This window comes from Pinus tabuliformis, chromosome 8 (genome assembly GCF_031772625.1).
Source record: "Pinus tabuliformis cultivar Carrire ecotype Pingquan chromosome 8, CPIR1, whole genome shotgun sequence".
Taxonomy (NCBI): Eukaryota; Viridiplantae; Streptophyta; class Pinopsida; order Pinales; family Pinaceae; genus Pinus; species Pinus tabuliformis.
The window spans coordinates 1,242,220,608-1,242,235,463 of record NC_142294.1 but is presented as its reverse complement, the minus strand read 5'-3'; positions in this window follow the sequence as shown (position 1 = coordinate 1,242,235,463).

The window sequence follows — 14,856 nt, the reverse complement described above, 5'->3', positions numbered from 1 at the left end:
ATATTCTTAGGAAAGGTGGGATGCCTTATGAGGTATGTTGTGTCGATAACTAAGAAAAGAGGCTACAAGGATAAAACTAGTATGTAACTATTCACTCCAAAAGCCAAAAAAAAAACAATTTTTATGCATTCCTAGAGTTTTAGCCACAATGGAAAAGGAAAACCACATTCCTAATGTGAGAAAAACATGGCCACAGTTCCTTAAAGACAACCCTAAATTTATCGTTATTATCAATATATGGTTGGGACGGGGGAGGGACCAAAACTCAAATAGGATCCCAAACTCAAAAGTGTGGAGAATAATAAATAATGCATACATTTTATATTAGAATTTATACACATTTAGAGCACTGTAAATAGAATCAATATTATATAGTGGAAGAATCATATGGATATGGTATGATACCCTTACCCTCTCCATTGCTAAATGGAATCACAAAAGAACCCATTAGTAAATAGCCATAAAACAATATTAAACTAGATGATGTCTTTCAATTTCTCCAAGGGAACAGGTAAATAATGTTATAAGTATGAAGAATGGGGTCCTAGTGTGTTAACCCTCTACGAGGTATTTCGTTACAAATAAAAAATGTCTTACGGAGACACAATAACCATATAAACTAGAGATAGATGAAAATGAGTCCATTCATAATAAGTGAAAATAGAAGCCATGCAAGGAGACGAGTGAAAAACAAAGCAAGGGAAGGAAGTTATCATCATCTCATCATCATACTGAGGGAAAGTATTTGGGAAGTACATCCATGGGATGACATACATCTCCTCCTTAGTTTGTATCTTAGCATTATCAGAAACTCACCTCAAAATAACAAACCTCTAGCCCAAACCTTGCTAAGAAGAATTTAATATCTTAGAAAAATGAAAAGGAAGTGAAAAAAAAAATAGATAGCAAACAAAAGTAGTTATTACCTACGTCGTTTGCCATTCCTTTCAAATCCTCTACATAGTGTAGGAAAGATAATGTTATTCCAATTTTACATTTCATAGAAAGAATAAAACTTGATGTGGGTAATCTTGGTTGATTGCAATCTGAGATTTGGGATGCATAAGAGGGAATGGGGAAAGCTAAAAATAAAGTGAAGGAAATGTATTGTAGGAAATTAGTAACGGAATGAACGAAAACAATTCACAGAGTCAGAAAGAAAATTGGGACAATAGTAATGAAAATTCTAGAACCATAACTCTGAAAGGATATGTTCAAACCCTAATTTCAAAATGTGCTTACCCACGAAGCCAATCCATTTTCCACATTTCAATTACCAATTTCTAAGCTTCAAATAGCCTTTGTTGAAAATAATAGAAAAGGTTTCTACTAAGCCCATAGAAAATATTGCATTTAGGACAAGAAGGGCAGTCACCATTAGTTAATTATTTAAGAGCCAAAATACAGTTTGAGCACATGAACATAGCGATAAGTAAGCATAAATTAAACCCAAGTGTCATGTGAGACACTACACCGAACACATATCCCCCTCGTAGAACATAAAACCTTGTTGAAATCAATTCAGGGAAGGGGAAAACCATATGAGGGTGGAGTTAACATATAATCTTCCCCATTGTGTCTCAATGAGTCACCAAATAACATGGTAGAGTGAATTTTTTATCAAAATTTATAAGGTAACAAAAGTCAACCTATAGTCAATAATAAACATACATAAGGAAAACTCATAAGCTAAGTTATATCTTGTGTTAAAACCAAAAAAAAATATAAATTAGGAGAGCTATTAAGAGAGGTATCAGAAATGGTATCAAACAACTGGTTTACAACACTTGGACCAACATGGGCATAGAATAAACAAATATAATAAAAATATAATAATTAATAAGTTTTATTACAACTCTTACATGTTAAATGATTGAGGAGAGAGAAGGAGAGGCTATGTAGTGAAGCCATGAAGGGAGTGAACATCATCGAGGTAAAGAATCATGAAAAGGGATATCTATTGGAATACTAATCTCTAGGAATCAAGATATCCAAGATATGTAGTAAGTCCTTTAAGAAACTATTAAAAGGATTCAAACTGGAAATAGATAAGCATAGAACAGATAACAAATAGTTATTGAGGATGTAGGCAGAATAATATAAAATATAAGAAGAGAAATAGAGGATGAATGCAACAACGTTAAAAACGTCTAATGATAAACAAACAATGAAAAATAATTGGTAGAACTATAATATTAAGGAAAGGATTCCAAGGGAACAAAAGGAAGATTTAAAAATAAATGGTCCACCTAATCTAGGAAATGAATTGTCAAATGAAACTGACATAATAAATTTGAGCACTAAATCATTAGACAAAAGTGAACAAAATGAACAAAAACATTGAGAAAAAATAACAATGTAGAAGAACTACAAGGGGAATTTAAAAAATTGCTACCATCGATTTGCGAAAGAGATTCTAAAGAGAAAAAAATGCATGGTTGAGTAATATAGGAAAATATTTTTATCTTTATCAATATTGTAACAACACAAAAGCAAGGCATACTACATACCAATTAAATGGTGAATCCAATATTTGGTGGGAGAATACCAAAATTTCTGATGTAATTAATAAAAAGAAACAACATGGAAACATTTTAAGGAGGTATTTGAGAAACAATATTTACATGAATGATACATTGATAATAGAGCCAAGGAGTTTCATGATTTGAAACTGGGAAGTATGAATATAGATGTCATCACCACCAAATTTTTAAGGTTGTTGATGTATGTACCCTACCTTTGGGGAGAAAAGGAAAAGGTGAACAGATAACTCTAATTCTTACCCCTCTTATAATAGTATCAAATTGAATTTTACAACCGAAAAAGAATGGATAAAGTTATGAGAAAATAAAATTTGTGTCATTAGAAATTTAGTCACAAGACAGAACAATGCAAACCATGGTCTACAAAGAAAAAGGAAATATCATATTTCATAGGAAAGGGATTGGAATACCCACAATTTATGATATGGATTTGATCATTATAAATTTTTTCTTTGTCTCGATGCTTTCAGAATGAAAAAATTAAAAGAATCAACTCGCAGGATGCTTTTTACACGTAGGACCCAATTTGTCAAATTTCGGTCTAAAACATCATCGGAGAATTTTGAGGCATTAAATTACAATGTTTTAAGGGAAAAACTTTTTGTCTTTAGCATCACACATTTTTGTCCTATTGTACAAACAAAGGCCTTTCTAATGGTGAATGAATTTCTTTAATCAGAGTTCGTATATGAAAGTTACGTGACTGAGAATTCAACGTTCCTAATTTCACCACGATAATTTGAGAGCATGCTATGTAATCCCCCCTTATTCATGAAAAGTTGACTAGCCACATTATCACAATGAACGAGAGTCTTCTAAAGTATATATTGTAACTCTCGTTAATAGATGAGGTAGTCAAACCTAGCCACTAATAGGATATCGGGTTGTATTATAACCAGGTGACTCAGAAGAAAAGGGGTTCCATTATTTAGAGTGCATTTGTTCCAAGGATGCACAAAATTAGCCAAGAGGGATACGAGATAGAGAACATGGAGATGATTTGTGCACTATAGTAGCCCATCAAGCACAAGCCATAATTCTTTGTACTTACAATCATTTTCTTATTAGAGAAGGAGAATAGGGGATCCTCACCTTCCAACTAGGTTTTCCTCTCAACAAGGTTTCTTAGTTCTTATCTCGTGTCAAATATGTTCATTTGTCATATCTCTCTTTGTTACTATTTTTTTTGTTTACAAATCATCTGTCTCGATATAGTACTTTCCTTTCTCTTATGTTACATATTTTTTCTCACCTCTAATAGTTTATTTCTATCTAGACAAAATTTACATTACAAACTACATATACAGTTCTTTATCTCTCCTTCTTTCTCTCTTTCCTCCTCTCTCCCTCACTCTCTTTCCATCTTTCTCTTGTCACTCCCTCTCTCTCTCCACCTTTTTCCCTCTACATTATTCTTTTTCACTCCCTCTCTCTTCCCCTCAAACTCCATCTCTCTCCCCTTCCCTCTTTTGAGTCTTCTCTTCCTTCCTCTCCCTCCCTTTCTCTCCCACATCCCTCTATCTCCCCCCATCACTAGCTTTCTCCCTCTTCCCTCCAACTCTTTCATTATATCCCTCAAAAAATGCCCAACGCTCAAAATTACAAATCTCGCACTAACGCCAGTTCATAATTTCAAATTATTTTCAACATTTTCCAAAACACCTTTGAATCAATATGAGAATTCCCCTGGTCTGACCACAAAATAAGAAATAAAATATTTTGACAAGAAAGAAAAATACTTTAATCGTCAAACATAAAATAAGAAATGGTATAAATCCTTAGATGTAGTTGATAAATCAACTCAAGACATTAAATTTTGACATCAAAGCAAAATACTTTAGCCATCAAATCTATTAACCAGGCGCGTTACCGTTACACCACATGTTTGCCATCAAATACTAAATACTAAACTCAATGTCAGAAATTATCAAAGTCCTCAAATGTAGCAAACATAAATAGTTAAAATGTTAAATTTTAATGGAAACAACGTAAATTCTTCCTAATTAAGGCTTAAATTTTGTAGTTCAAAATTACTAGAATTCAAACTCAACCGAAAGTAAATTTTCAAATTTAAGAGAATTTTAATTTCAACAGAAAGCTCATTAAACAACCTCAAACTTTAACAGACATTTACTTTGAAACTCAATTTCTTGCTCTGTTCAAACAACATCTATCATGTGTCGCAAATTTGACATTATGGATCTTCTGAAAGAAAATTCAACAAATTGTTGTAGAAGGAAAATATTATCTAGGAAAGTACCCTCTACGTTATTTTGTCAAATGAAACCATAATGAATTCCATATCCCTCAAAAATTCATTGCAGAAAGCCAATAAAATATTCTTGCGTACAAGGTTTTTCATATTTCAACTAATTTTGCACGACCCACCAACATTTTTATTCATGCATTTCATTTGGCTTATCCAATGTGATAGACTAGCCATAAATATGAGACAAAAATGAGAAGAAATGTTTTAAGAGAAGACATGTTTCGTAAATTTTGGTGATTTAACATTATGGTAAAGTAATAAAAACAAGTTTAAATATATCAAGTGAATATTTGTCTCCCTCTCCAAAACCTAATGTATTTTATTCTAGGCATAAACTAGATGTCATAAATAAATATGGAGTTTATGTCACAAGTCACCCTAAAACACAGGATTCAAATGAGGAACATCCAAAAGCCTCAATGTTTACTATGACTCATGAGATCAATACCTACAATTCCAAAAACACAACCTTCCCCAAATCATTTCATTGTCTATTATGCTTAAAAATATTTAACTATATAGAAAAACACAAGGCATGAATTCCTATAGTTAGATGTACTCAACTAAAGATGATCTTTCCACAGTTGTAGCGAATTTTGTGTTAAGTATACAATTCTAACCAAGAATTTCAATGTTTGAAACATTGAAAATTAAAAATTAGCTTCTCATATCATCAAATATATGAAGTGGATATCGAGTACAGACCTAGCATAAGAGATAAAAGCTTCGAATTCACTAGAGAGATTAATATTGAATGGGATAGATCTAACAGTAATAATGAATTAATCAATACATAATCCGTATTGAATAGAATGTAGAAGTAGAGTTCCTCTTCCTCCTCGTTCATGGCTAGGCTTTTGTTTTGGTTCAGGTTTTGTCCTTTCCACCCTGTACCTTTTCTATCAAATTTTTGGTTCGCTCTGTTCATTTCTCTTTTGGTTCCTTTTTATGAGAAGTTCCTATAAATTTACTACTTCACTAGACTTCTAGTGGAATCCTTTTGTTCTTTGCCCCGCAGCGTTGTCTATGTATTGAAAGTGATTTTAGATTATCCCTAGCTTTGGCTATTCTATACTGATGAGAAATTCCCTAATTTCTTTAATTTTCAGTCCTTCTAACTTACATTCTTAGAATAAGAGAAGCATTTTGGTGTGTATAGAAACAATGCAGTATAAAAATTAGATAAATAATTCATATTTATATTTTGCAAAAAATTATTATCAATTAACTTAATTTAAATAATTAAAAATACAAATTATATTTTTAAAAATTAATAAATATATAATTATTTCAATTATTACTCATCAAACTTTTTTAATAAACAATTTAATTTTTAGTTGTGTGACATAAAAATAAAATGCAGAAAAGTCACATGGATTCTTAGACGTACGTGTCATTCACTCTGTAAATAGATATGGTGGTTTCTTTAAAAATGAATATTACTTTGCAATACCATATTGTTATTCACTTTACTAAATAAAGTGAGAAAAATAAGTTATTACTAAAATAAATGTTTTTTCTTTAATTTCTTAAAATTTAAATCATTATGTTTTGAGATTTTTTTCATTAAATTTTGTAGAATCGCATTTTGGATATTTATAGATCATTTTCATTTGATTTTTCAAATCTAAAAGGATATCTACCTTTAAGATCAAAAGTTTAAGAGCATAATAGTGATAAGGTCCATACACATATGTGTTGCAAGATAAGAGGTGGGAAAGGTGCGGTATAGAAATCCTAGGAATCAAAGAAAAAAATTCAGAGAAAACTAACTCATAATAATAATAATAATAATAATAATAGTCATAGTAATAGTAATAATTAATTGTATAATTCTAATGAATAATATATAAATAGAATAGAGATGATAGTATTACTCATAATAAAATTAGATAATTAATATAAAATAAGAAATGAGTAGAAAGACCATATAATATTATCCCGGAGTAATTAGGTTATTAATAGTATTAACATATTAGATATAATAATAATAATAATAAAAGGAAATAAATAACAGAATAATATTGTGTAATGTGCGTGATATGCCCAACATTTTGGATGGTGACTCTATCCATCATTAGGGACCATAGAATCACCATCCAAAACTTTCGACATATTACACAATGTTATTCCAGAAATCTCTAAAAATATAATTAACTATGAATGTCTCCAATAACTAATAAAACGGTTTAAAATTATATCATCATAATGATAAAATTAGAAGATGCTCAAAAAGTATACTGTAGTTAAAAATATAAACTCTAGTGCACCTTCAAATTTACAAATTATTTTTTTGGCTTATATTTAATCTAATGATAACATTTTATCATTATTAAACAAGAATTCTACTTCCGAATTTATATACAGTCAATTTCTCTGTGAATGTTTCTAAATAGTTTCCATAAATAAAATGGTATAAAGGCATTCTTGAATGAAGGTTCATTCGCTTTTTAATTTTCGAAGAAAAATAATTCTCTCTATATACAAAGCGATGACATGAGATTTCACTATGGGTTCCACAACATTTAAACAACTTTTGACTCTCTATAATATCCCACCGCATTGTGGTATGGCTTCCTTTTGAGAATAAAATAATGTGCTGAGATATTATTAAGACATTGCATCATTTCCACCTAGCCCTACTCAAACTCAAGACATGTTTAATGTTAATCATACTTATAACTCATATTAACCTCGATCTGTCACATCATATGACATGTGGACCTCTTTATTATAGCTCACAACCTCCACTATACGTTTTAGACCATTTTTCCGAGTCACTAATGGTGATGATAGTGTGCGGGTTCACAGTCTACGTGTCAAGCATTAGAAACATGGTTCTGACCCATCAATGTAACAAAGTCACAGCTGGATGTCTCGGATGAGACAAGGTAATTAAATGATGTTTTCTAATCAAATATTCGACCATCCGAGACTTGTCATTTGGCATTGCTTGATTTTTGCAGACAAATATTTCCATATCGGTAGATTAGTGTTTCAGCAATACACTTATTTGATTATTCATGTCACCTTATTTCCACAAGGTGCATGGTTTTCATTTCACCCTATGACACTAGCTCAGGCTGCAATGCTAAGTAAATATTATTCAAATTATATTGAATGCATTTATGTTGCTAAGGATTTTATAGGGTTAATATTTTTCTTATTTTGTTATCGTACGTGAGGAAAGGAATTTCAAGTAATGCATTCTTCGGGGATTTGATTGTTTTTCAATGAGCCATTTAATAAAAACTATCTAGCTAACATTTGTTTCGGTATTACATTTGTTTAAGAGGACATAACAAAAATAGTTTACGATCCGTTATTATCACAAGTTGCCTTAACTTTTGGTTTCTGAAGATATTCTTATTTTAATTATATTTGTAATGTCCCAAAATTTTAAATTTCAAAAATAATATTGTAATGAATATGGCAGACAATTTTATTTTAGTAATAATAAATCAATAGAAATAATTTGATGAGTGATGTTTATGAGTATGCATTTTGATTTTATATGAGGTGGCTCTGCTTGATTAATGGAAAGCTATGAAAGACAAATGGAGAGACAAAGAATCTTAATTCTCTAAAAATAAATTTGGAAGAGGGATAAAAAACAAACCTTAAGGGGCCATGTAGCACAAAGGGGATATGGCCCGATGGTGGAGCAAGTCATAGGAAATACGTAGTTGTTAGTGGGAGTTTTTCTACATGTTATGAGGCTAGGAAGGATCAAAAATGAATTTATAAGTACCTGAGGAAGAGGGAGGAGTCTCATATTGTGAGAGCATAAGTGAATGTGCTAGGCTGAGGTTGCATCTTTGAATACCACCATTTAATACTTGAAAGTGAAAATTCACAGAGCTAAAATAGGCATGAGGAACTCAGCTCTATAAAATCACAACCAAAGGCTTAGGAGAATGTTTGTAAAGAGATTTGCCTTATCGATCTACTATAGACAGATGGAACACCCCCCATAAATTTGTATCATCCATATGGTTGTTGGTTCATCCAATCCTTAATGCATGTGTTCAAGTAGTTATTTCAATTCATTACTATTGATGTTACATGTAATATATCTTAAATCATGCACAAGTTTATAAAATTAGGTTGCTTAGAATGTTAGTGCCTTTTTAAGAAAATTGATAGAAATGAATATCTTATAGGCTTTACTACCAATCATTAAAACCTTTAAGAGAAGGTTATTATCCCACGCAAGAATTGCACATCAATCTTATTGTCTACATGTTTTCAAGGTTAAAAGCAATATGGATAAATTTTAAATCTAAATGGTTGTTCACTAGATTAATGGGCATTTTAATGGTTGATGGGAAGGGTTAAAAAAAATATACATGGTAAAAAAAATTAGTTTTATGACCTGCATACTAGGAAATACCTAGATAGACCCAAAGGGAAACCACTTGAATGCCGATAAACTTATAAATATTCCTTCACTGCTTTTCCAGAAAGAATATGCTAGGCCCCGCATATTGCATACGGAAGGACTACACAACCTCCTAGACTTAACGCGAATGTGAGGTATTAGATTAAATTATAGAGATAAGTGGCAAGCGTATTGAGAAGAGTAAATGCCAAAACTATAGCATAGGATAAACTCATTGTTTTTTCTTGAATATCATAAAAAAAATGTAACTATTGGTAATAAAATTAATGAATGGAAGCTAAGGATAAATGTAAAACCTATCATGTTACCTACAAGAACCTATTTAGACCATGCAAACTCCACGAATCAAAATAAATCCATGAGCACACAAAATAAAGGGAAAGTTACAACCTAGAAGCATCAAATTCTTATAAAAGGTGGGCTTCCCTATGAGGTATGTTGTGTCAATAACTAAGAAAAGAGGTTACAAGGATAAACCTAGTATGTAACTATTCACTCCAAAAATAAAAACAAAAAACACTTTTTATGCAATCCTGGATTTTTAGCCACAATGGAAAAGGAAAACCACATTGATAGTGTGAGAAACACATGGCCATTGTTCCTTTAAGACAACCCTAAATTTATTTTTATTATAAATATATGGCGGGGGCAGGTGAGGGACCAAAACTCAAATAGGGTCCCAAACTCAAAGGTGTGGAGAATAATAAACAATGCATACATTTTGTATTAGAAGTTATACACATTTAGAGCATTGCAAAGAGAATTAATATTATATAATGGCATAATCTTAAGTCTATGGTATGATACCCTTACCCTCTCCATTTCCAAATGGATTCACAAAAGAACCCATTAGTAAATAACCATAGAAAATATTAAACTAAAAGATGTGTTTCCATTTCTCCAAGGGAATGAATAAATAATATTATAAGTATGAAGAACGAGGTCATAGTGTGTTAACCCTCTCCCAGGTATTACACTACAAACAAAAAATGTCTTATGGAGACCCAATAACCATATAAAATAGAGATAGCTGAAAATGAGGCCATTTACAATAAGTGAAAATAGAAGTCATTCAACGAGACATATAAAAAACAAATCATGGGAAGGAAGTTACAATCCTCTCATCATTGTATCGAGGGAAAGTATTTTCGAAGTAGTTCCATGGGATGGCATACATCCCCTCCTTAGTTTGTATCTTAGCATTATCAGAAACTCGCCTCTAAATAAAAAACCTTTAGCCCAAACCATGCTAAGAAGAATTTAGTGTCTTAGAAAAATGAAATGAAAGTGAAAAACAAAATAGATACAAAAAATGTAGATATTACCTACATTGTTTCCCATTCCTTTCAAATCCTCTACATAGTGCAGGAAAGATAACGTTAATCCAATTTTATATTTCATACAAAGAATAAAACTTGATGTGGGAAATTTCAGTTCATTGCAATTTGAGATTTGGGATGCATAAGAGGGAATGGGGAAACTAAAAATAAAATGAAGGAAATGGAGTGTAGGAAATTAGTAATGGAATGAAGAAAAACAATACACATAGTCAGAAAGAAAATTGGGACAATAGCAATGAATACTCTCGAATCTTAACTCTAAAAGGATATGTTCAAACCCTAATTTTGAAATGTGCCTATTTAGGATGCCAATCCATTTTCTACATGTCAAGTACCTATGTCTAAGCTTGAGATCACCTTTTTTCAAAATGACACAAAAGGTTGCTATTAAGACCCTAACAAACATTGCATTTAGGACAAGAAGGGGAATCACCATTAGTTAACTATTTAAGAGCCAAAATAACATTTGAGCACATGAACACAATGATAATTAAGGAGAAATTAAACCCAAGTGTTATGTGAGACACTACACCGAACACATATCCCCTTAGTAGAAAATAAAACCTTGTTGAAATCAATTGAGGGAAGGGGAAAACCATATGAGGGTGGGTTTAACATATGACATTCCCCATTGTGACTCAATCAATCACCAAATGACATGGCAGAGTGAATTTTTTATCAAAATTTATAAGGTAACAAAAGTCAGCCTATAGTCAAAATTAACCTTAGATAAGGACAACTCATAAGCTAAGTTATATCTTGTGTTAAAACCCAAAAAAAAAATTAGGAGAGTTATTAAGAGAGGTATTAGATATGGTATCAAACAACTGGTTTACAACACTTTGACCTACATGGGTATAAAATAAACAAATAAATAAAACTAGAATAACTAATAAGTTTTATTACAACTCTTACATTTTAAATGGTTGAGAAGGGAGAAGGAGAGGCTTTGTAGTGAAGCCATGAAGGGAGTGAACATCATCGAGATAAAGAATCATGAAAAGGGATATCTATTCAAATACTAATCTCTAGGAATCAAGATATCCAAGATATGTAGTCGGTACTTTAATAAACTATTAAAATGATGCAAACTGGAAATAGATAAGCATAGAACAAATAACAAATAGCAATTGAGGATGTAGGTAGAATAATATAAAATGTAATAAGAGCAATAGAGGATGAATGCAACAATGTTAAAAAAGTCTAATGATAAAAAGAAATGAAAAATAATGGGTAGAACTATAATATTAAGGAAAGGATTCCAAAGGAACAATAGTAAGATTTAAAAATAAATGATCCACCTAATCTGGAAATGAATTGTCGAATGAAACTGACATAATAAATGTGAAATGACATAGTAAATGTGACCACTAATTCATTATACAATAGTGAACAAAATGAGCAAACACTATGAGAAAAAGAACAATGTAGAAAAAATACAATGGGAATTTAAGAAATTGATGCCATCGATTTTTGGAGATTCTAAATAGAGAAAAAAATTGCATGGTTGAGTAATATAGGAAAATATTTTCATCTTTATCAGTATTCTAACAACCCAAAAGCTAGGCTTACTACATACCAATTAAATGGTGAATCCAACATTTGTTTGGAGAATACCAAAATTTATAATGTAATCAAGAAAATGGAGACAACATGGAAACATTTTAAGGAGATATTTGAGAAACAATATTTACCTGAAAGATAAATTGGTAATAGATCCAAGGAGTTTCATGATTTGAAACTGGGAAGTATGAATATAGATGACATCACCACCAAATTTTTAAGGTTGTTGATGTATGTACCCTACCTTTGGGGAGAAAAGGAAGAGGTAAAGAGCTACCTTTGATGCTTACCTTCCTTATAATAGAATCAAATTGAATTTGACAACCAAAAAGAATGAATGAAGTTATAAGAAAAGAAATTTGTGTCATTAGAAATTTAGTCACAAGATAGAACAATACAAACCATTGTCTACTAAGAAAAAGGAGATATCATATTTTAGAGGAAAGGGATTGGAATACCCACAATTTATGATATTTATTTCATCATTATAAATTTTTTCTTCCATCTCGATGCTTTCAGAATGAAAAAATTGGAAGAATCAGCTCATAGGACCCTTTTTACTAGTAGGACCCAGTTTGTCAAATTGGGGTCTAAAACATTATTGGAGCATTTTGAGGCATTAAATGACATTGTTTTAAGGGGAAACATTTGTCTCTTTAGCATCATGCCAATTTTTCCTATTGTACACACAAAGACCTTTCTAATGGTGAATGAATTGCATCAATCAGAGTTTGTATGTGAAAGTTATGCCACTCAGAATTTGACCTTCCTATTTTCACCACAATAATTTGAGAGGATGCTATGTCATCTCACATTATTCATGAAAAATGGGCTAGCCACATTATTACAATGAACAAGACACTAGAAGAGTATATATTGTAACTCTCGTTAATAGTTGAGGTGATCAAACCTAGCCACTAGTAGGCTATCAGGTTGTAATATAACTAGGTCATTCGGAAAAAATGGGCTCCATTATTTCGAGTGAAGTTGTTCCATGGATGAACAAAATTAGCCAAGAGGGATAGGATATAGAGCACATAGAAATGATCTATGCACTATCATAGCCCATTGACCACAAGCCATAATTCTTTGTACTCACGACCATTTTCTAATTAGAGAAATAAAATAGAGCAGCCTCCCTTCCAACTAGGTTTTCCTCTCAACAAGATTTCTTAGATCTTATCTCATGCAAAATATGTTCATGTGTCAAATCTCCCTTTATTACTATTTTAATTTTATTTTTTGCAAATCATCTATCTCGATATAATACTTTTCTTTCTCTTATGTTACGTATTTTTTCTCACCTCTAATAGTTTATTTATATCTAGACAAAATTGTTAATAACATTATCATCTCAAATAAAAACTCAAGTTATTTTTATATTACAAACTACATATATAGTTCTTTATCTCTCCTTCTCTCTTTCTCTCTCTTTCTCTCTCTATTTCCTCCTCTCTCCCTCACTCTCTTTCATCTTTCCCTTGTCACTCCCTCTCTCTCTCCACCTTTCTCCCTCTACATCGTTCTTCTTCCCTCCCTCTCTCTCCCCCTCAATCTCCATCTCTCTCACCTTCTCTCTTTTGAGTCTTCTCTTCCTTCCTCTCCCTCCTTTTCTCTCCCACATCCCTCTATCTCTCCCCCCATCACTTGCTCTCTCCTTCTTCCCTCCAACTATTTCATTATCTCAATCCCTATCTCCTTCGCACTCTCCCCTCCTTTTTTGTGTCTCCCTCTCTCTCTCTTCCCCTTCTCTCCGTTAGAAAATCAAAGGGCATAAAATATTTTCTTACTTTGATAAAAGATTGTGATAATTTCTTATTATATTGTCTTATTATGTCTTATTTTCATCAAGCAACTATCAAACCGTAAAGAACATGAAGATCACAACAACAATATAACATAGTATGTAGGATATCAACTAGGGAAAACCGCTCTCCTTAGGGAAAACCAAATTAATATTCTTTTCTCGTTATATAACCAAGACAAAATGAGAGCTCCAAGACCTTTAGACCAAGACAAAGATTTGATCCAAGAAACCAAGTCATCCTTCCAAGAATTAATTCTTCATATAATCTTTAGTCAACTAAGTCAATGAAACTCAAACTTTTATTTTGTTGGTCAAATCATATTTTGGGCCCTCAACTGTAGGTTTGCAACTCACTCTGCATCTTTTAGCCCTACAATAGGTAAAAAACTCTTGTCCTTTTGCACGTGTAATCATCAATTGTTAGGAATTAGGTCTTCCTTCCTTTGCTAAAGATTCTTCTTCTCTTCTAGTCTCTTCACAGTAGGCCTTCCTAGTATGAGTTCTTTAGGATAGGCTAACTTTGTATTGGAGGACTCTTTTATCACTTTAAACACAAAATTTGTTGGTGAAATCATATTTTTGTCCCTGAACTGTAGGTTTTCAACTCACTCTGCATCTTTTATCCCTACAATAGGTCAAAAACTCTTGTCCTTTTTGCACTTATGAGCAGAAATACTTAAGAATTAAGTCTTCCTTCCTTCACTAAGGATTCTTCTTCTCTTCTAGTCTCTTCACAATAGGCCTTCCTAATATGAGTTCTTCAGGATAGGACGACTTTGTCTTGGAGGACTCTTTTGACACTTTAAACACAAAAGTAAATCTTCATTTTTGATGCAAAATGCGCACTAGGATATTATATACATGAAAATGACTCTCTTGATTTATGAAAAATAATATTTTGACTTGACAATACCTAAAAGCATGAATAACAT